The sequence below is a fragment of the Physeter macrocephalus genome, chromosome 11, assembly GCF_002837175.3.
Source record: "Physeter macrocephalus isolate SW-GA chromosome 11, ASM283717v5, whole genome shotgun sequence".
NCBI lineage: Eukaryota > Metazoa > Chordata > Mammalia > Artiodactyla > Physeteridae > Physeter > Physeter macrocephalus.
In genome coordinates, this window is record NC_041224.1 from 83562999 (window position 1) to 83582716 (window position 19718).

Genomic DNA, 19718 nt, shown 5'->3' on the forward strand with positions numbered 1-19718 from the left:
CACACAGCAAACATCATTCTCAATGGTGAAAAACTGAAAACATTTCCTCTAAGATCAGGAAGAAGACAAGGATGTCCACTCTCGCCACTATTATTCAACACAGTTTTAGAAGTCCTAGCCATGGCAATCGGAGAAGAAAAAGAAATAAAAGGAATCCAAATTGGAATGATACTACATGACACTACACTTAGATAACCCTAAAGATGCCACCAGAAGACAACAAAAGCTAATCAATGAATTTGGTAAAGTTGCAGGATACAAAATTAATGCACAGAAATCTCTTGCATTCCTATATACTAACAATGAAAGATCAGAAAGAGAAATTAAAGAAACAATCCCATTCACCATTGCAACAAAAAGAATAAAATACATAAACTCTCTGGCTTCAGACTATACTACAAAGCTACAGTAATCAAGACAATATGGTACTGGCACAAAAACAGAAAATTAGATCAATGGAACAGGATAGAAAGCCCAGAGATAAACCCAAGCACATATGGTCAAGTAATCTATGACTAGGGAGGCAAGGATATACAATGGAGAAAAGACAGTCTCTTCAATAAGTGGTTCTGGGAAAACTGGACAGCTACATGTAAAAGAATGACATTAGAACATTCCCTAACACCTTACACAAAAATAAACTCAAAATGAATTGAAGACCTGAATGTAAGACCGGACACTATAAAACTCTTAGAGGAAAACATAGGGAGAACTCTCTTTGATATAAGTCACAGCAAGATCTTTTTTGACCCACCTCCTAGAGTAATGGAAATAAAAACAAAAATAAACAAATGGGATCTAATGAAACTTAAAAGCTTTTGCACAGCAAAGGAAACTATAATCAAGATGAAAAGGTAACCCTCAGAATGGAAGAACATATTTGCAAATGACTCAATGGAAAAGGATTAATCTCCAAAATACATAAACAGCTCATGCAGCTCAATATTAAAATAACAAACAAACCATTTAAAAAATGGGCAGAAGAGCTAAATAGACATTTCTCTAAAGAAGACATACAGATGGCCAAGAGGCACTTGAAAAGCTGCTCAACATCACTAATTATTAGAGAAATGCGCATCAAAACTACAATGAGGTATCACCTCACACCAGTTAGAATGGGCATCATCAGAAAATCTACAAACAAATTTGCAGGGCAGAAATAGAGACACAGATGTAGAGAACAAACATATGGACACCAAGGGGGGAAAGTGGCAGTGGTGGTGGTGGTGGTGTGATGAATTGGGCGATTGAGATTGACATATATACACTAATATGTATAAAATGGATAACTAATAAGAATCTGCTGTATAAAATAAATAAAATTAAATTTAAAAAAAAGTGTATTTATACAATTATGCCATCATCGCCATAATCTAATTTTAGGATATTTCATCACCTCAAGAGAAACCTTTTAGCTGCAAGCAGTCACATCTCACTCCCCACTGCTTTCACCCTATCCATTGGTAGATAATAATTTGCTTTCTTTCTCTATAGATTTGCCTATTCTGGACATTTCATATCAATGGTATCATACAGTATGTAATCTTTTGTGTCAGGCTTCTTGCTCTTAGCATTAGGTCTTTAAACATGAGATCAAATTTCTGATTATACCAAATTATGCACTTGTGGCTCAATAGCCGCATGAAATACTCCACAGAAAAGGAAGACAATGATTCCATGCTTAAATCATCTTGGGAAATACTGCATACTCTGTACACATCATGGAGAGTGAAGACTTTAAGAAGTTCCATCATAAAGAAACCTGCTCAGCTTTGTTGAATTCACCATTTTTCAATGGTAGTTAGATCCTGGTCCAAGACAAAGAGCCCCTCCCATGTGTTGAGGGCAGAGTGGTGACCTTGACATGAGATTCACAGCAGATTATAGAGTTGGAAATTTGGAAAGGTGGGTTAACCCATTCGTCACACAAAAGGCTCATTTCATTTTAATATTTTTCCCAAAGAAGTCAAGCCTTAAAGATCCTGGGTACTTGGCTGTCTTCCAATAATCCTGAACTAAACTTTCCTCTGTTTAATAAACACACTGTCTCCACCTTGAGTAGAACCTTTGGAGCTTCAGACACTTAGACAGTATTCTATCATCATCTTCACAGAGATGGTTTCTACAAAAATGCTGGAAAGGTTTTGGTACCCAGGCCAAGCCTTTTGCATCCCTGGTTCGCTGTGAATAGGTGCACTTTGGCAAACCTGTTGCGGAGAAATCCATTAAAATGCCAGTCAGCTTGTCTCTTGGCTGAAATGTTCCAATGTGGTGTGTCTGAGATCCAGGGAAGGAATTCTTTAATCTACACCGAAAATAATTAAAGCATTGTGTTTGAAGTGTTTCCTGTGGGAGAGTCAAAGGAATTTCTTTCCTATATGCAGTGTTTCAGCACCACCTGCTAGAGACTTAGGCCAGGGAATAAACAGATTGCAGCCCCCTGGGCCCTTCTATTTGGTCATTTTTCCTTTGATGCAGAGTAGTTCAAGGACCATGTTTATACCTCACTTTTACCCTGATTATGCTTGACACATTTGTGATATTGCAATTTATAATAAGAAATATATATTTGGTCTTCATCACTGTTGCTGGCACAGAGCTCCTAAAACCCTTGGAATTTCCTAATTGATAAGAGCTGTAGGAGCACCCTTTGTTCTAATGAGGTGACTCTGGGTGGGCTCCTGGATCAGGGCTCATCATCAGAAAGACCAAGACATGATTAGAACCTTAGAATTTTAATCTCTACTCTCCAGAGAGGGGAGACAGACTGGAGATGGAGTTAATAATTGATCATGCCAATGTAAAGAAGCTTCTGTAAAATCCCAATGGTATGGGGTTTGGAGAGCTTCCAGGTTGATGAACACATTCACATACCAGGAGGGTAACACACCCCAACTCCACAGGGACAGAAGCTCCTGCACTTGGAACCCTACCACACCTCACCCTATGTATCTCTTCATCTCTATGCTTTATCATATCTTTTAATAAACTGGTAACCTAATTGTTTCCCTGAATTATGTGAGCTGCTCTAGAAACTAATCAAACCCAAGGAGGAGGTCATGAGAACCTCAGAATTATAGCCAATCAGTCAGAAGCACAGGTGACAACTTGTGACTTGAGTCTGTAGCCTGAAGTGGGGTGGGAGCAGCCTGTGGGACTGAGTTCTTATCCTGTGGGATCTGATGCTATCTGCAGGTAAATAGTATCAAAATTGAGTTAAATTGTAAGACACCCAGCTGGAGTCACAGAGAATTGCTTGGTTGGGGAAAACCCACACACATCTGGTGTCAGAAGTGTGAGTGTGATAGTAATGTGAGAGCAAAGGAGAAACACAGAAGGAAGACTGTTTTTTTCCTACACAACACTGTTATAGCCATTGCACGTGCTCAAAAATTACAGACTCAAAAAGTTTGCAAAGATAATATCTGAGAGCATCCAGTGGGGAGGAATTATGGATGTCTAACACTTTGGGTATAATATTAGTTAGTAGTCTTCCTTGATTCCATGACTGGTCATGCTACAATGTATTTCATTGTAGCCCCTTTGATTTCAGCTCAGTTCTGTAACATTCTTGTTCCAGGCAGTACACCAGGTGTTGTTATTTGCAAAGATGGAAGTGGCATCATTGCTTCCCTCATGAAGCTTACACTCTAAGGAAGGAAATTGACTGCTCCATGTGTATTACACAAGTAAGGACAGTGTGTCTGAGTGCACAGTGGAGAAAAAGATAACTAAGACGAAGAGGGTCTAGGATAGCTTCTTAGGGGAAGTAACACAACACCCAAGAGGAAAGAACCCTAAAGGACAAATAGGAGTTCCCAATGCCAACAAGATGGGAACAGCATTTCCAAGCGAGAACTGTATGAGTGGAGGTGTTGAAGCATGAAATGACAGAGGGTAATTGAGGACCTGTGTGCCATCTAGGTGCTGCTGGAGCACAAACTACAAAGGAAACAATGTTGGGGGGGTGGTGAACAGCGTTGGCCATTTCCTCAAAAGCAGCTGGTTAAACCTGAGTGTACCTCTCTGCCTGCTCATAGGGTTGTTGCAGATTTTAAGCCTACATAAAAATAAGCACTATTTAAGCACTTGCCACTATTATTATTACTAATTCTAAGATTTGTGCTAATGTCTAATTATAATTAGGATGTTTTCAGGAAATAGGACCTCTAAGACAGTATGCCTTGATACTATTTTTTTTAAAATAAACTTTGCTGAAATACGTTCATTCTACATAAAATGCTTTTATGTTCTTCTTTTGGAAGGTACATCAACACCTAAAGAGTCAACATTTAGTCAGAACTTCACTTCTGCCAAGTAGTTCTCTCTCTCTCTCTCTCTCTCTCTCTCTCTCTCTTGCTCTCGCTCTCGCTCTCACTCTTTCCAGGCAGGAGGGAGCTGTGGAAAAAGCATCTCTATTCGGTCATTTGATTCCAGGGCTCACACAAAAAATACTTATATTTTAGTAAGAGAGGAGGAGAAATCAGGGTAACATAAATGTGTCAACTAATGCTGAAGCTGTTCTCCAATGAGGTGACAGGTAAAAGCCTGGGCTTTGGAGTCAGATAGTCCCAAATTCACATCCCAGCTCTGCCACTGATGAGCTGGGAGAGCTTGAATGAGTCATCTGAGATGACTGAGCCTCCTTGTTCTCATTGATAAAATGGGGCTAAAGCTGCTAGCATTGTCTGAGAATTAAATAAGATAATGTATCTCAGCACTCAGCATTCACCTGTTACATAGTGAACCCTAAAAGAATAGTTATTATTAATCATTATTATTATGCAACCAGTTTCCATAGACATGGAGTAAACCGTAGCAGAATCTGAAGGCTAATATCCTCTAAGGCTTATACTTTAGAGAAACAATGGTAAAGGGCAGGAAAAAGGTATGCCATTTTCCAGGACCTGTCAGCCAATCACTTTAGAATCATCCATCCTTGAACATTTATTGAGCATTTACTACATGCCAGGTACTTTCCTAAATATTGTGGATATAGCCATGAGCAAAAGAGGCAAAAATTACTGTTCTCATAAACCTTAAAATCTAGTGGAGGAGGAAAGACAATAAAAACTTGAATAAGTAAAGCAGATAGTATGCCATATGGTAATAAGTACTAAGTGAAAAATAAAGCAAAGATGAGGGAGTACGCATGTGAGAGTTTGGAGGAGGCTTTGTAATTTTAAACAGGGTGGTCAGGGCCAAAAAACTCCCTGTGGAGGTGATTCAGAATTTGTACCCATTCACAGAACAACCTGCTTGAGACCCCAAATGGTACCTACACCTCAAAGCAGAAATTTGGAGCAAGGAGCTGGATATGTGGGTGATGCCCCCAGGCAGCCTCCTTGTAAGCAACTCAGCTGATGTTTCCCACTAGAGTTTTTTGTTGTGCATTGTGAGCCAGTCCCTCTAGAACAGGATTGTCACACACAAGACATAAATGTCACCCAAGCATGTTTGAGACTTGGAGAGGTCCCTGCTGCCATCCAGAACACACTTGGATATAGAGCTCCGAGTAATTGAGCCAGTCCTGCTTTGGGAGGAAGCTGCCAAGCACAGCCCACTGTGCTGTGGAATTGTCTTCTCTGCCAGAAATTGCCATTCTTTTGTTCCACAAAGTCCTGGGAAAGCAAGAATTAGTATTCAGTGACGCACCTTGACAGTTGGAATTAGGGATGAACAGACTTGTCTCTGGTGAGAATTACTTGGTGGGACTTTTATTCCCAGTGGATTTCCCCTTTCTGAATGAGAACAAGGCAAATGGTAACTCCAAGGAGATGGCACTATGATACCTTGCTTTCTGGGCTCACATACAGAAGTGACTTCATCCAGTAAAGAAATGTCTTTATAACATTCAAAACTGCCTTCTCTGTCCAAGGTATTAGGCAACAGTAGAATGTTACTTAAAGCTGTGATCTCCATAAGAGAAAAAAATGCTTAGCAGATATGTCTTCTGCAGAAGTGGGTTAAATAAACAGATTACAATTTTCTTCCTGATTTTGTCAAGTGGAACTATCACTTATGATCTCCTCCTAGATGCCAGCTATAAACTTGACACAGGTATCAGTTAGGAATCCATTCGCTATGCGCAGCAGAATGCCCAGTTACTAGCGAATTGAATGATCAATGCATTTAATTAGGTAAAGGTAGACAGTCTGGGGCTGGTGGGAGGCAAATTAATGTTATCAAAAACCCCAACTCTTGGATATTTCTGACCTGCCATCTTCAACCTGTTGGATTTCTCAGCCCTCAGCCCTTTTACCTCTTGGTCACGATGTCAATCAACATTCATGATAGGAAGAAGGAAAATGGGCAGCCCCAGCTTCATCTGTCCTTTTTATCAGGAAAGAAAACTTTTCCTACAATTACCCTGAGTGGACTTCCTCTTTTATTTCGTTGGCCAGAACTGGCATCATACAATCATCCCTAGCTGTGAAGGAGGTTAGATTTGGTCTGAAGTAGTGGTTCCCAAATTGAATGAGCATCAGAATCATGTGGCGGGTTTGTTAGAACACAGATTGTTGGACATCTCCCCTAGACAGTCTGATTCAGTAGGTCTGGGGCAGGGCTGAGGACTTGCATTATAAAAAGTTCCCAGGTGAGCTGTTGCTGCTCCATGATCCACTTTGAGAATCACTGGTTGAAAGGAAGTCGTTTACATTTTTGTTGGCGTTCTCCTAAGCAGACTCGTATTTGTTTTCAGTGAACTTTTGTAATAACCTCCTACCTGTTCTTCTTTCCTTTCATGTCATACATCATTGCCACATTTACTTTCCTAATTCTAGATCTGATCTATTATCTCTCTACTCAAAAACTGTCAGGGATCCCCATTGTTTGGTATTCTCTGGAATCCAAGGTCCTTCATGATTCAATACCAGAGTGCATGAAGTACCTAGGGGTAAGACGGGAATAAAGACACAGACCTACGAGAGAATGGGCTTGAGGATACGGGGAGGGGGAAGGGTAAGCTGTGACAAAGCGAGAGAGTGGCATGGACATATATACACTACCAAACGTAAAATAGATAGCTAGTGGGAAGCAGCCGCATAGCACAGGGAGATCAGCTAGGTGGTTTGTGACCACTTAGAGGGGTGGGATAGGGAGGATGGGAGGGAGGGAGACACAAGAAGGAAGAGATATGGGAACATATGTATATGTATAACTGATTCACTTTGTTATAAAGCAGAAACTAACACACCATTATAAAGCAATTATACTGCAATAAAGATGTTAAAAAATAATACCAGACTGCATATGTTTCCAACCATTCATTGTTCAAAATCTATGCTTCATTTATCTGTGGCCCTAAAAATAGGACCCAGTAATCTATCAAATCACCATCTTACTGAGAATAATGATAAAATCTGGTTAAAATTTTGAAAAGATCTGTATGAAAACATCAAAAAGTAGCCAAGACAGCCAGAATGTTTAGTGGTCAAAATCCAAGAAAAAAGAGAAATGCAGAGATAAATTATTCCAAACATTCAGGGAATCAAGGACCCAATATCACACAAAATTTTCCAGGGAAAGAGGGAGGGCTTCATGACATATTTATGAAACCAGCATAACTTTGATACCAAACCTGATAGAGATATTATGAGAGGAAAATTATTTGCCAGTACCTCTCATGAACATCGATGCAAAAAACTTAAAAAAGAAAATAAACTGAATCCAACAATATATAATATACCACAACCAAGTTGGAATACAGGAAGACAAGGTTAGTTTTAACACTAACAGAAAGAAGGTAAAAAATCATATGGTCCTCTTAAGAGATACATAAAAATTATTTGATTAAATTTAATCCTTGATCATGAAAACAAAACAAAACAAAATTTAACAAATTAGGAATAGAAGGAAACTTCCTTAATTTGATGAAGTATATCTACAGAAACTTATCCACAAACATCCCATATAATGTTAAAGTAATGAAAGTCAAATTTGGGTCTATGACAAGGATGTTCTCCGTAATTATTTCTACTTAACATCATATTGGAGGACCTAGGTAGCCCAGAAGGCAACAGAAAAATAACAATTAGAAAAGTAAAATAAAATGATAATTGTTCACAGATGATTGTGTATGTAAAAATTAAGAATGGGACTAGATATTTATGATATATATATATATACATATATATCTAGAAAGGACTCGTATCAAGAATAAATATAAAAAAGAACATCTAAAAATCAATAAGAAAAAGATAGATAACCCATTGAAAAAATGAGGAATTGAAGAAAAGACTTTTTGCAAGTGTTGACAAGGATCTGAAGTAACTGGAACTCTCATAAACAGCTGCTAGGAGGGTTAACTGGTGCAACCACTTTGGAAAACTGAGCACAGGTATAGTATCTGATCCAGCAGTATTACACCCAGATATGCCCAACAGAAATGTGTTCCTGTGTAAGTTATGTCAGGATTCCTAGAAGCAGATCCTGAGATGAGGATTTCTGTACAAATGATATATTAAGGGCATGCATTCAGGAGGACTCCTTAAAGGGCAGCTGGACCAAGATGAGGACGAAATCTAAAAGGTTGTGATTTAAGGCAAAGTCCTAGGAGAGAAGCTTCAGCCTCACCTTGTAGGGAAGGCATGGAATGTAAAATATATCTCAGAGTTTATCCTATCAAGTCAGTTCCGGCAGTCCCCTAATCTTTGATGTTTAATTTAGTAATTTTCCATCCACTGACTTCCACCCTGCTTCTTGGATTTAAATCCCCACTTGGCCTTGTTGTATTCAAAATGGAGCCTGGTTCTCTACTGAGGTCTTCCCCTACAGCAATAGTTCCTTTACTGCTTTAACTTCTGTCTGAGTCTGTCTTTTATTCTTTTTTGACAGCAGAAATAACAATAAGAGAGAAGAGAAAGGGAAAACAGCAAGTATAAAGTTCCTGAGTCTGGGAAAAAAAGCTTGTCTTGTTCTAGAAACTGTTGAAAGGCTAGTGAGCCTGGATGTGATAATCTAGGGGCAGAGAGAGGGAAGGGGTCTGGGTGGGAGGTGGGGAGGCAGTGTAGATCACCTGGGCTTCCTCGGTCATGATAAGGAGTTTAGTTTTATTCCAATTCAATGGGAAGCCATGGAAGAGTTGAAGGAAGAGAAGCAAGGCATGATTTTCTGCATGAATTACCATAGTTTTCTTCCAAAGAGGTTGGCACATCCCCTATATTCAAATGAATAACTAGGGTAAAAGCTGAGTGAGCACTAAAATAGAAATGCAAATTCCTGATTAACATGGTCAATGGGTATGCATTATGCTGATTGCTGCTTTATTATTATACAAATATATTGCCTTTCACTCAATCAGCAAGTATTAATCTACAGTAAGTCCCCTACAAAAGAATGAGTTCCATTCTGAGAATGTGTTCATAAGTCCAATTTGTTTGTGTCAGTCTAACAAAGTTAGCCTAGATACCCAACTAACACAATCGGCTATATAGTACTGTACTGTAATAGGTTTATAATACTTTCACACAAATAATACAAAAAAACCAAACACAAAATATAAAGAAAACATTTTTAATCTTACAGTACAGTACCTTGGAAAGTACAGTATTACAGTACAACAGCTGGCATCCAGGGGCTGGCCTCGAGGGACCAGGTGAGAAGGGTTACTGACTGGAGGAGGGGGAGGAGGTGGGAGATGGTAGAGCTGAAGGACCGTCAGCAATAGGAGATGGAGGGCAAACTGCAATGTCACTCACGCCTGACGTTGATGGAACACAGGTTTGCATCTTTGAAAGTTTGCAACTTGAAAGTTCGTATGCAGGGGAGTTACTGTACTGTTTTCTTATCCTACAGTCTCACCCTCAGCAACCTGGGCATTAGAATTTCTAGAAACTCCCCCCAGGTTATCTAGTCTGCATCCAAGGTTGAGAAACACTGGGCTACACAAAAGAGAGAAGGAATAGAAAATTGTGAACAATATGTAGCAAGCAAGGGTACCAGGTGTGAGCCTAAGAAAATATTGAAAAATGTAGTCAACCCTGACATTTCCTGATGATCTCGGGTCGCCTCGGCCTGAAGTGGCTTGAAGTAGGATTTTGGTTCCCTAGCCAGAGATTGAAGTCAGGTTGCAGCAGTGAGAGTGCCGAATCCTAGCCACTAGACCACCAAGGACCAGTGAAAAGGCCCTGGCCCATTGGCTTTGTAGAAATGAATTTCCACAAAGAGATGGAAAGTAGTGAAACAGGTAGTGTTTATTAGGAGGAAAAAGAGCATGTGTGAAAAGACTCACATGGGCGGGCTCAGAGAGAGAGTCACACCCTTGCGGTAGTTTGAATCACTTATATGGGGCATTTCTTCTGGGTTTCCTCTGGCCAATCATCTTGCTTTGTCTGGTTCTGAGTCCGTATTTGGTTTATCTCAGGGTCCTCCCATGTGTGCGTATCCCTTAGCCAAGATGGATTCTAGAGAAGAGGTCTATAGGTAGGTTGACATCACCTACTATAGGGTGGTGCCCCCTCCCTTTTGACACCCAAGGAGCCTTTCTGGGCATGTGTATTCAGGAAGGTCTCCTTGACCTCAAGAATGAGAAATATGTGGTGATCTTTTATCTCTTTTCTGGGCAGGGCTCAGCTTCTCCTCCCTCCTGCTATTATCTTTGTCTTGGAATATCTGTCCACAGGGGACAGATTCTAGCTGCTCATCCTGGGGCCCATCTATCTCCTGCCTCACTGAGAGTTGGTGAAGCAAGAGTCAGGAATTTCCCTGGGGTAGATGAGCCTTTAGGCGGTCAGTGGCTCATTACGTAAGGCCAAATCTCAGTATCAGTCAGAGACCCAGCAGGAAAGAGATACACATTTCAAATATATAAGCTTATAGGAGTTAAAGGTGTGGGCAGGGAGTGGGGAGACTTCAAGAGATGGTGTGGTATCTGAGGCTAGGGATGTTTGAGTCTTCTTACCATTCTTAGACTTGAAGGTGCAGGGAGAGAGAGCAGTTACTGAGACAGAGAGGACTTTGAGGAGAGGGCCTCCTGACAGGAGGTGTTGCCTTCAGCTGAGGGAAGCAGCCAGTTAGCGTGACCCTAAGGAGGGAGCTGGGGAAACAAATACCCTGGTCCTGCTCTCCCCACCTCCCTTCATCCAATCTCCTGTCCATCTTTCTCAGCCAAACCTATTCAGAAGCCAGAGGGGAAGGAAGCTCATTTATGCAGTCCATGTGGGGCAACCTCCTGGGGATCAGGGCAGTGCGGAGACTGTGGAGGGTGGACCTGAGGCAGGAGATAGATGGGCCCCAGGCTGAGCAGCTAGAGTCTGTCCCCAATGGACAGATACTCGAAGACAGAGATAATAGCAGGAGGGAGGAGAAGTTGAGCCCTGCCCAGATAAGAGATAAAGAGTCCACATATTTCTCATTCTCGAAGTCAAGGACACTTTCCAACTACACATGTGCAGAAAGGCTCCTTGGAGGTCAAAAAGGGAGTGATGTCAACCTACCCACAGACCTCTCCGCTAGAATCCATCTTGGTTAAGAGATGCGCATGCACACAGGGGAAGACCCTGAGATATATCAAATATGGACTCAGAACCAGGCAAAGCAAGATGCTTGGCCAAAGGGAACCCTGAAGAAATGCCCCATATAAGTGATTCAAACTACCATGAGGGCACAACTCTCTGAGTCTGCCCGTGTGAGTCTATTCACACATACCGTTTTTCCTCCTAATAAACAGCACCTGTTTCACTACTTTCACCTCTTTGTGGAAATTTATTTCTACAAAGCTGATGGGCCAGGGCCTTGTCACTGGTCCCTGGTGGTCTAGTGGCTAGGATTTGGAGCTCTCACCGCTGCCACCTGACTTCAATCTCTGGCCGGGGAGCCAAAATCCTCCCTCAAGCCGCTGCAGGCCGAGGCCACCCGAGATCAGACCTGAGGGTCAAATGGAAAATATCCAGTATAGATCCTTTCCAACAACCAGAACTTAGGGTCTCCAAAGTCAGGAACAATGGCCATCCCTTCACACTCCAGGAAGGGCCTGGTGTCCTGAAGGTACTCAAATGGAGAGAAAGTTGAGTACGCATAATAAGTCTCCAAACACTGCATGGTAGTTGAAATAGAGAATATTTAGAAAGTAGCCTGGTGCGTTCATGTTCAGATGTCCCAGAAGCCCTGCTCCAGGGAGTCTATGCTAGAGAAAAAGGCTGTAATTTTAAAAAGACAGTTGAAAACATGAAATACACCACTAGACGTCCTTCAAAAGGTAGCATGCCAAGCAGTTTTGCTGTGTGGACTCCTCAGAATCTAAAATGGCCAAAGGAAAGCCATTTCTCCATTTCAGGAAAATGCAGCAGGAGCAGAAATAACAGCCGGCCTCAAGGACTGGACATCAGCAATAACTGGAGAAATGGTAGTGACAGGAGGGGAAGGAGTCGGTCATGGTCTGTTGGAGCACAGGTGAGACACAGACACAACCCTTAGACACTATTCTTTTGGTTTCAGATAACAGCAGTCCAATCTGAACAGAGTAATTCAAAAAGGGAGACTTTTCAAATATAAGGAACTGTATTTAAGTCATGGAAACTGAGGGTGTGAATTGCACCAGGACAAATTTGTGGTCCTTTGTTACAACAGTCCTAGGAAACTAATACTGCAGTCTTCAGAGTTTACCTATGAGTCAAGAACCAGGGAATATTATTAGCCAAGTCTGGGTCAGATCTAACCAGCAATGGCAGTGGTTCTCCAAGTGTGGTCTCCAGATCAGCAGCATCAGCAACATCTGGAAAATTGTTAGAAATGCAGATTCCAAACCCTATCCTAGTCTTACTGAATCAGAAGTTCTAGCGGTGGGGTCCAGGAATCTGTTATCACAAGTCCTCCTGGTGATTCTGATGTACCCTCAAATTTAAAATTCTTTGAGCTATGGTAAGAGGAAGCAGCGAGGTGATTATAGGAGTGTGGGAAGCAGGGTTATAGACCATACCCTTGACTTTAGTGGTCCACTTCTGTGAATGGGTAGGGCTTATATAGTTCTTAAAAAAATAAATCAGGATGGGAAGAAACCCCAGAAACTGCTTATTATTCCTCTCCTCCTGAATCTTAAGAGAGGTAGCTGAGATTCTAACAATTCCACTGGAGGGGATGATATCAAAAATTAATATTACATTACTGCTTTTATCAGACCATTATACTCCAGTGTTGGTCTGGACTAGGGCAGCATAGATTACAAATAAAAATGTGATATAGTTACAGAGATAATGCAGGAAGTGCATACAGATTGTTCTACTATAGTGTTTCTCAACTTCCACTGCATATTGGAATCACCTGAATCATGTGGGGACGTTTAAAAAGCACTGACATCTGGGTCTTATCCCCCAGCAACTCTGATCCAACTGATCTGTGGCACAATCTGTGGCTTCAGGAACATTAAAAGCTCCCCAGGTGTTTCTAGCATGCAGCTAAGTTTGAGAAGGACTAGGCTAATATTGATCGTCGAGGCTGTGAGTACTAAGTATTTTTTGAAGGTGATAAGGAATATAATTTGCTCCAGGTGAATTTTCCAAACAGAGGAATGTAAGGGTGGGCTTTAGCTTAAAACTGGTATGCAGTTTGCTTTGGTAAAGGAGAGAGCAATGTTTCATCCATTTACAGTAGATGAGGTTCAGTTCAGTCCAACAAACATTGAGCTTCCTGAGTCAAGCACTCTGCTGGGTGATAGACATAGTGCCAAACAGAAGTCCTTGTGTTCAGCTCCCTCTTTATGGCAAGAATCGTGCACACAATGTGATCTGCAGTTTTGTGTTGTTTACACATTGATGGTTCTCTTTTTGTGAGATTAATCAGTTGTAGTGTGTCATAAGTAATGTGTTATCACCATAGCTAAATTACCAAAGTTTGTAGATAAATAAATTGTGGTGCACTTATAGCTATCCCCAAAGTAATGTCACTCGCTTACTTCAATCCCGGCTTTTGATGAGAATTAGAGACAGAGTTAGGACCAAGAATTGTTCCTAACCCACACAAGGTGATCCATACAATCTTAAATTATCTGTGGAAGATCCAGTTACATCTGTTGTTTGATCAATTTTATCAGTAAATTCAGCTTCTTCAGTCACAATGGTGGATTGATTTGTCTCAGGCATAACTATAATAGATATGAGGGGACATAGGCATTTTAAGATAGAATAGAGAGAATTATGGATGGACAGAGTTGAAGCCAGTGAGCCCACATGGTTATGCAGCACCTGAAAGTTCTCAATAGTTTCCTCATCTTGCACATTCTTGCACATAGTAGGTGATCAACAAATGTTTAAATATTGAATTGAAGGCAGGTTTGCTGGGTAATCCAAAAATCACAGGATTGCCATAATTGTAGTGTATTGGTCAGGACACTAGTGGCTGAAGATGGCAGAAATCTTTGCAAACTGAGGCCAGCACCATTCAGCTGTGCCATTAGATATTATCTCTGCCTGTGGGCTCTGCCATCCGTTGTGTTGGCTTCAAACTCTCCCTCTGTGGAAGCCAATTGGTCACTGGCTGCTCTAGGCTTATGTTCTATTAGTTTAGCAGCCCCAGTGGAAAAAGAATTCCTGTTGGTTACAGCAATATCCTGGGGGCAGGGTGGAGGCAGATGTCAGTCCAGATTGGCCTGGCTTGGGCCACATGCCCAATGGGGTGTGTTTATTTCAGGGGCCAAGCTATATAATCAACCTATGAAGTGCAAGGTAGACCCTGACAAGTTGGCTGAAAGTAGCGTTCCCCAAAAGGAAAATTGTGTTGCTATTTCCAACTCTACAAGTAGATAAAGTAGGTAGTATTTGAAGAAACTGATGTTTAGAAAAATGAAGTGATTTGCCTAAAATCATATATGTAATAAGTGACAGAGACCGACTAGCCCTCAGTCTGCTTGACCCAACAAACTTGGCCTCATATACCTGTGAGGCTAAGGAAGCTTAAGCTTCAGGGACCATCATGTACCTGGAAGGTTCCTAGTATTTAAGAAAACAGTTTGGTATCTCTTTTCTCAAATAGGGTTGTGATAACTGCATAAGCTTCAGGTCCTCTCAAAACATGAATTTGATTCCTGCTTGTCTTCCTGCTCATACTTGAATGCCTCACCTGCTTGCCGTAACAACCCACTTTGGGAAACAATATCCCCAAATTCAATTCTTACATCATTTCTGAATTGAAACTTTCTCTGGCCCCTCCCAGTAGGACATAATTACTTCCTACTCCTGGCACCTTCTTTGAAGATCTCCTAAAACACTGGTTACAGTCTCCCTTGTGTTGTTTTAATTGTTTGTGTGCATATGTTATCTTTCCTACTAAAATGTAAGTCACTTTCAGGGTGATATTTATTTTCTCAGTCTCCTAGTAGCAAGTATATTGCTTAATAGAGTGTATGTACCCAATTTATGCATGTTGAGTGGATGGATGAAGGGTTTCTTGGTGGGATCTTCGTAAAACTCCTGAATTTTTTTTTTTTTTTTTTTTTTTTTTGTATTTTGAAGCAACTCTTTATCTTAGTTTTCCAAAAATAACAAATTCGTTGCTCTGTGTTGATGAAGGTTGAGCTTTGAAGACAAAGGTGTGAAATATATTGCAAACCAGATATGCTTTAGTTTTCCAAGGGTTATAAAGGATGAAGGAAAGGAGTTGCTAGAAATGCTTTCTCTTATAATTTCCTTGTGTTTCTCCCCTCTAGGACACTTTCACCATTTATTTGAATGCTTAAGAGGTAGTTGAGTTGTTGTCAAGTGTTACTGGTAAATATTTAATCAGTAAAAGATTTTTGCAAGTCTTTCTAATGGTGTATGTCCCAAATAATACAAGAAATAATAGAATGCTCTGACATATATCCTGGACGACCTATGGAAAATGCACAACTCTCCAGAATCAAGAATGCAATTTTCTGCACAGGATAATCTGATTATTCTGTTTTGTAAGCACCGTATTTTTTTCTAATTACTTTGAAATGCAATGTATTTTTACCTATGGAAAATGTAATATATGCTCATTGTGGAAAACACACAAAAAATACACACCAGGGGAAAATGCATATATGAATACTTTCTTTTGTAGATTTCTGAAACATTTAACCAAAGTTTTTAGTGATTTGATAGAGGATTGTTAATTTCCTTTCATAATATGTCTCTGTGTGCCCCAGTGAGACCTTAATTCTATTTCAGAACAACTGGAGAGGAATCATCACTTCACCAACCAGTAGAAACAGCCTTACCAATCTATTGCTGGATATGATTAGGACGAAGCAAGCAGACCAGAGAAATAAGAGTACATATATTAAGGAAGATGAAGCAGAGCCTCTGTGGGCCATGACTGCAGGCTGCTCTTATTTGCATTCAGAACTCTAGTTACATTTTAATTTCAATGAGCAGATTATACTCTGAAAACATCTATTGTTAGACTTTTGGAATTTTCGTTATTGTTGTTCATTCTCTCCAGTAAAAATTGCTTTTAGAAAATGCCTAAATTCTTTTGGGGCAAAATATGAAGGAAAGGGAGTTTTCATACTGGGTGCAGGTGCAAGGAGAAATCAAGGAGCCTTTAGAAGCCAGATGTTAATGGAGCCTGGAACTGCTCCTAGCAGGCTGGGGAGCAGAGTGTGGGGTCTTCAAAATGGATCATTTCCCACTGAGACTTCCCTCACCTGCTCTGCCTTAGCCCTCAGGGATCTCTGTCATCTCATGGATGACTCACCAGCACTGAACTGTGAAAAACCATCTCAGTATGGCCACTTCCTTCAAATTCGAACATGACGGATCTTCTGCAAAGTCCTTATTTTTATTGAACACACCACCACTCTCCTAATATCCCTGGTCCTCTTAACCAACACTCACAAACTCTTCGCAGCATGTGGTCTATCCCCTACCTTCTAGAAGAAATAGGTGCCAGTAGATAGGAATGCCCTAAATGTCCTACTATTATGCTTACAACCCTCACTCCATTTTCACTTATACTGTTTTCCTCATTATTTCCTCTTATTACTTGGGATCTCTAACCTTCAGGACAGGTGTATTTCCATCTCTTCTGGTCATTTCCTCTTTCCTCAGTACCCAGACATCTGATGATACTTTCCACAACTTTCTGCAAAGATCTATTCACACATGCAAATGGCTCACAGACAGGCCCTAAGGTTATTCCACTCCAGCTCTCCTTTGTAGTAGCCCCCTTCCTTTTGCTCTCACAGGCTATTTCCACCAGCCTCTCAACCTTTAGATTTATAAGGCATGAGTCAGATCTCAGGCAACTGTTTAACTCTCCACTTACATTGAGGGGACACATATTAAGCTCTCTCTTGACTTATGGTGAAGAGGAGGCATCACTCATCTATTTGAGATTCCCAACATTCCAAAATTACCTTTAAATATCTTCTGTGAATCTTCTATTTGGATCCCTTATCACCAAGCTTGGGTCTAAGAGATAGTACCTCCCTGCAGAATACACTTGTACACCTCTGAAATAGGTGAGGGGTTTCATTGTATGACTAGTTTTTGACTACTTCCTTCACATATTTGCATACAGTCTAACAACCCCTTTGGAATATAATATTTATTGCTTCATGATGCAGCACCAGAAATGTCCATTTAACAAAGGAGTGGTTCTCCTCCAACACTGCTGGTGGGAATGTAAATTGGTGCAGCCACTATGGAGAACAGTACAGAGGTGCCTTAAAAAACTAAAAATAGAGTTACCATATGATCCTGCAATCCCACTCCTGGGCATATATCTGAACAAAACTATAATTCAAAAAGATACATGCACCCCAATGTTCATTGCAGCACTATCTACAATAGCCAAGACATGGAAGCAAACTAAATGTCCATCGACAGATGAATGGATAAAGAAAATGCATACACATGCACATGCACACACACACACACACACACACACACACACACACACACACACACACACACACTGGAATATTACTCAGTCATAAAAAAGAATGAAATAATGCCATGTTCAACAACATGGATGGCCCTAGAGATTCTCATGCAAAGTGAAGTAAGCCAGACAGAGAAAGTAAAATATCATATGATATCACTTATATGTGGAATCTAAAAAAAAGATGTAAATGAACTTATTTACAAAACAGAAATAAACCCACAGACATAGAAAACAAAATTATGGTTATCAAAGGGGAAAGGGGAGGGGAGGGATAAATTAGGAGGTTAAGGATTAGCATATACACACTACTATATATAAAATAAACAGCAAGGATATACTGTATAGCACAGGGAACTATACTCAATATTTTGTAATAACTTATAAGGGAAAAGAATCTGAAAAAGAATATATATATAGTATATGTAATTAATATATATATATACACACACATAACTGAATCACTGTGCTGTACACCTGAAACTAACATGACATTGTAAATCAACTATAATTTTAAAGAAAGGAGTCGTTCTTCAAAGAAAAATTTTGTGGGTGAATAATATGGAGGAAGGAATGCTGGACAAGCAAAAACATCTACCCTAACCTATACACCTATACTATTATTTCCAGATGACACACATTTATATCTTCAGTCCATAACTCTCCCTTGAGCTACAGACTCATCAATCCAACTGCTGGCTTGACATCTCCACTTAGGTGACTCAAAGTTATCTCCAATTCAACACGTCCAAAACCACTCATTTTAGTGATTCTCCAAATCTATTCTTCTCTCAGAGTCCTCTAACTTGGTGGATGACAGCACAATTCTTCTCTCAAACTCATTACAAAGACTTACTTATTTTATCTGCTAAGAACATCTATAATATGTCCATATCTCTTGATTGGCATTGCCATCATTTGAGCCCATCTGACTAACCATAATCTGTCACTTAACCAGCCTCTCTGTCTCTACCCTTGGCCAACTCCAGGCTGTTCTCTGCACAGCAGCCTAAATTATCTTTTTTAAGTTCAGTTTTCCCACCTGTATTAGGGTCCAGTCAGAAGGCAAAAGCCACATGGTGATTTGAACTGGGAAGGATTAAAATAAAGAACTATTATCCATGTACAGGTAATTAGCTATTAAAAGAGGATAAATATTAAAGAACACCCTAAGGCTGCAGGGGAGTTCCCAAACTTGGTAGAGAGTTCTCCTCCCCAAGGCCAAGAGTTCATTTTTAGTGGGGAGGATAAGGATATGGTTGCAGTTCACCAGATGGCAAACAAATTCACTGGGTTGCCTTGACTAGAGCTGGTCCACTGTTGGTGGGTTGAGGTTGGCAGGCAGAGAACTGTGGGGTGGAACTGGCAAGCTAGTCTTCTGTTGAGGTACTGCCAGATTAAGGCTGGCAGGCAGGAAGCCATCTACTGGTGTGTTAGAAAAACTTAGTGGGAAGCTTCTCTGGAGGATGCTGTTGAACTCACTGGGGATCTGGCTAGGTCATCAGTATACTAGAAAGCCACCAGGAAGACACCTGCAGAGGATGCTGCTATACATGCTGGGAAATTGGCTGAGGCATTCTTGAGCCATCTCTCAGGACTTCCTTTGCTACACCCTTGGCAGTCAACAGGTGACACTGTGCTAGATGATCTATAAATAGATTTCCCATGGAAAGGCTCTTTTGCCCAAAGTTTTGATTGAGCAGTAACCAGGACTGTAATCAAGCTGACATCATAATTTATCTTCCTCCCAACCACTATAATTCCTCTTCTTGCACACAGAGTGTTTTGGCCCAATTGCTTTCAAAGATCTTTCCAGGAAATGCTCTGTGAGCAAATTAAAGGGGAGGCAGAAATAACTGATAATTATCTATGCACCA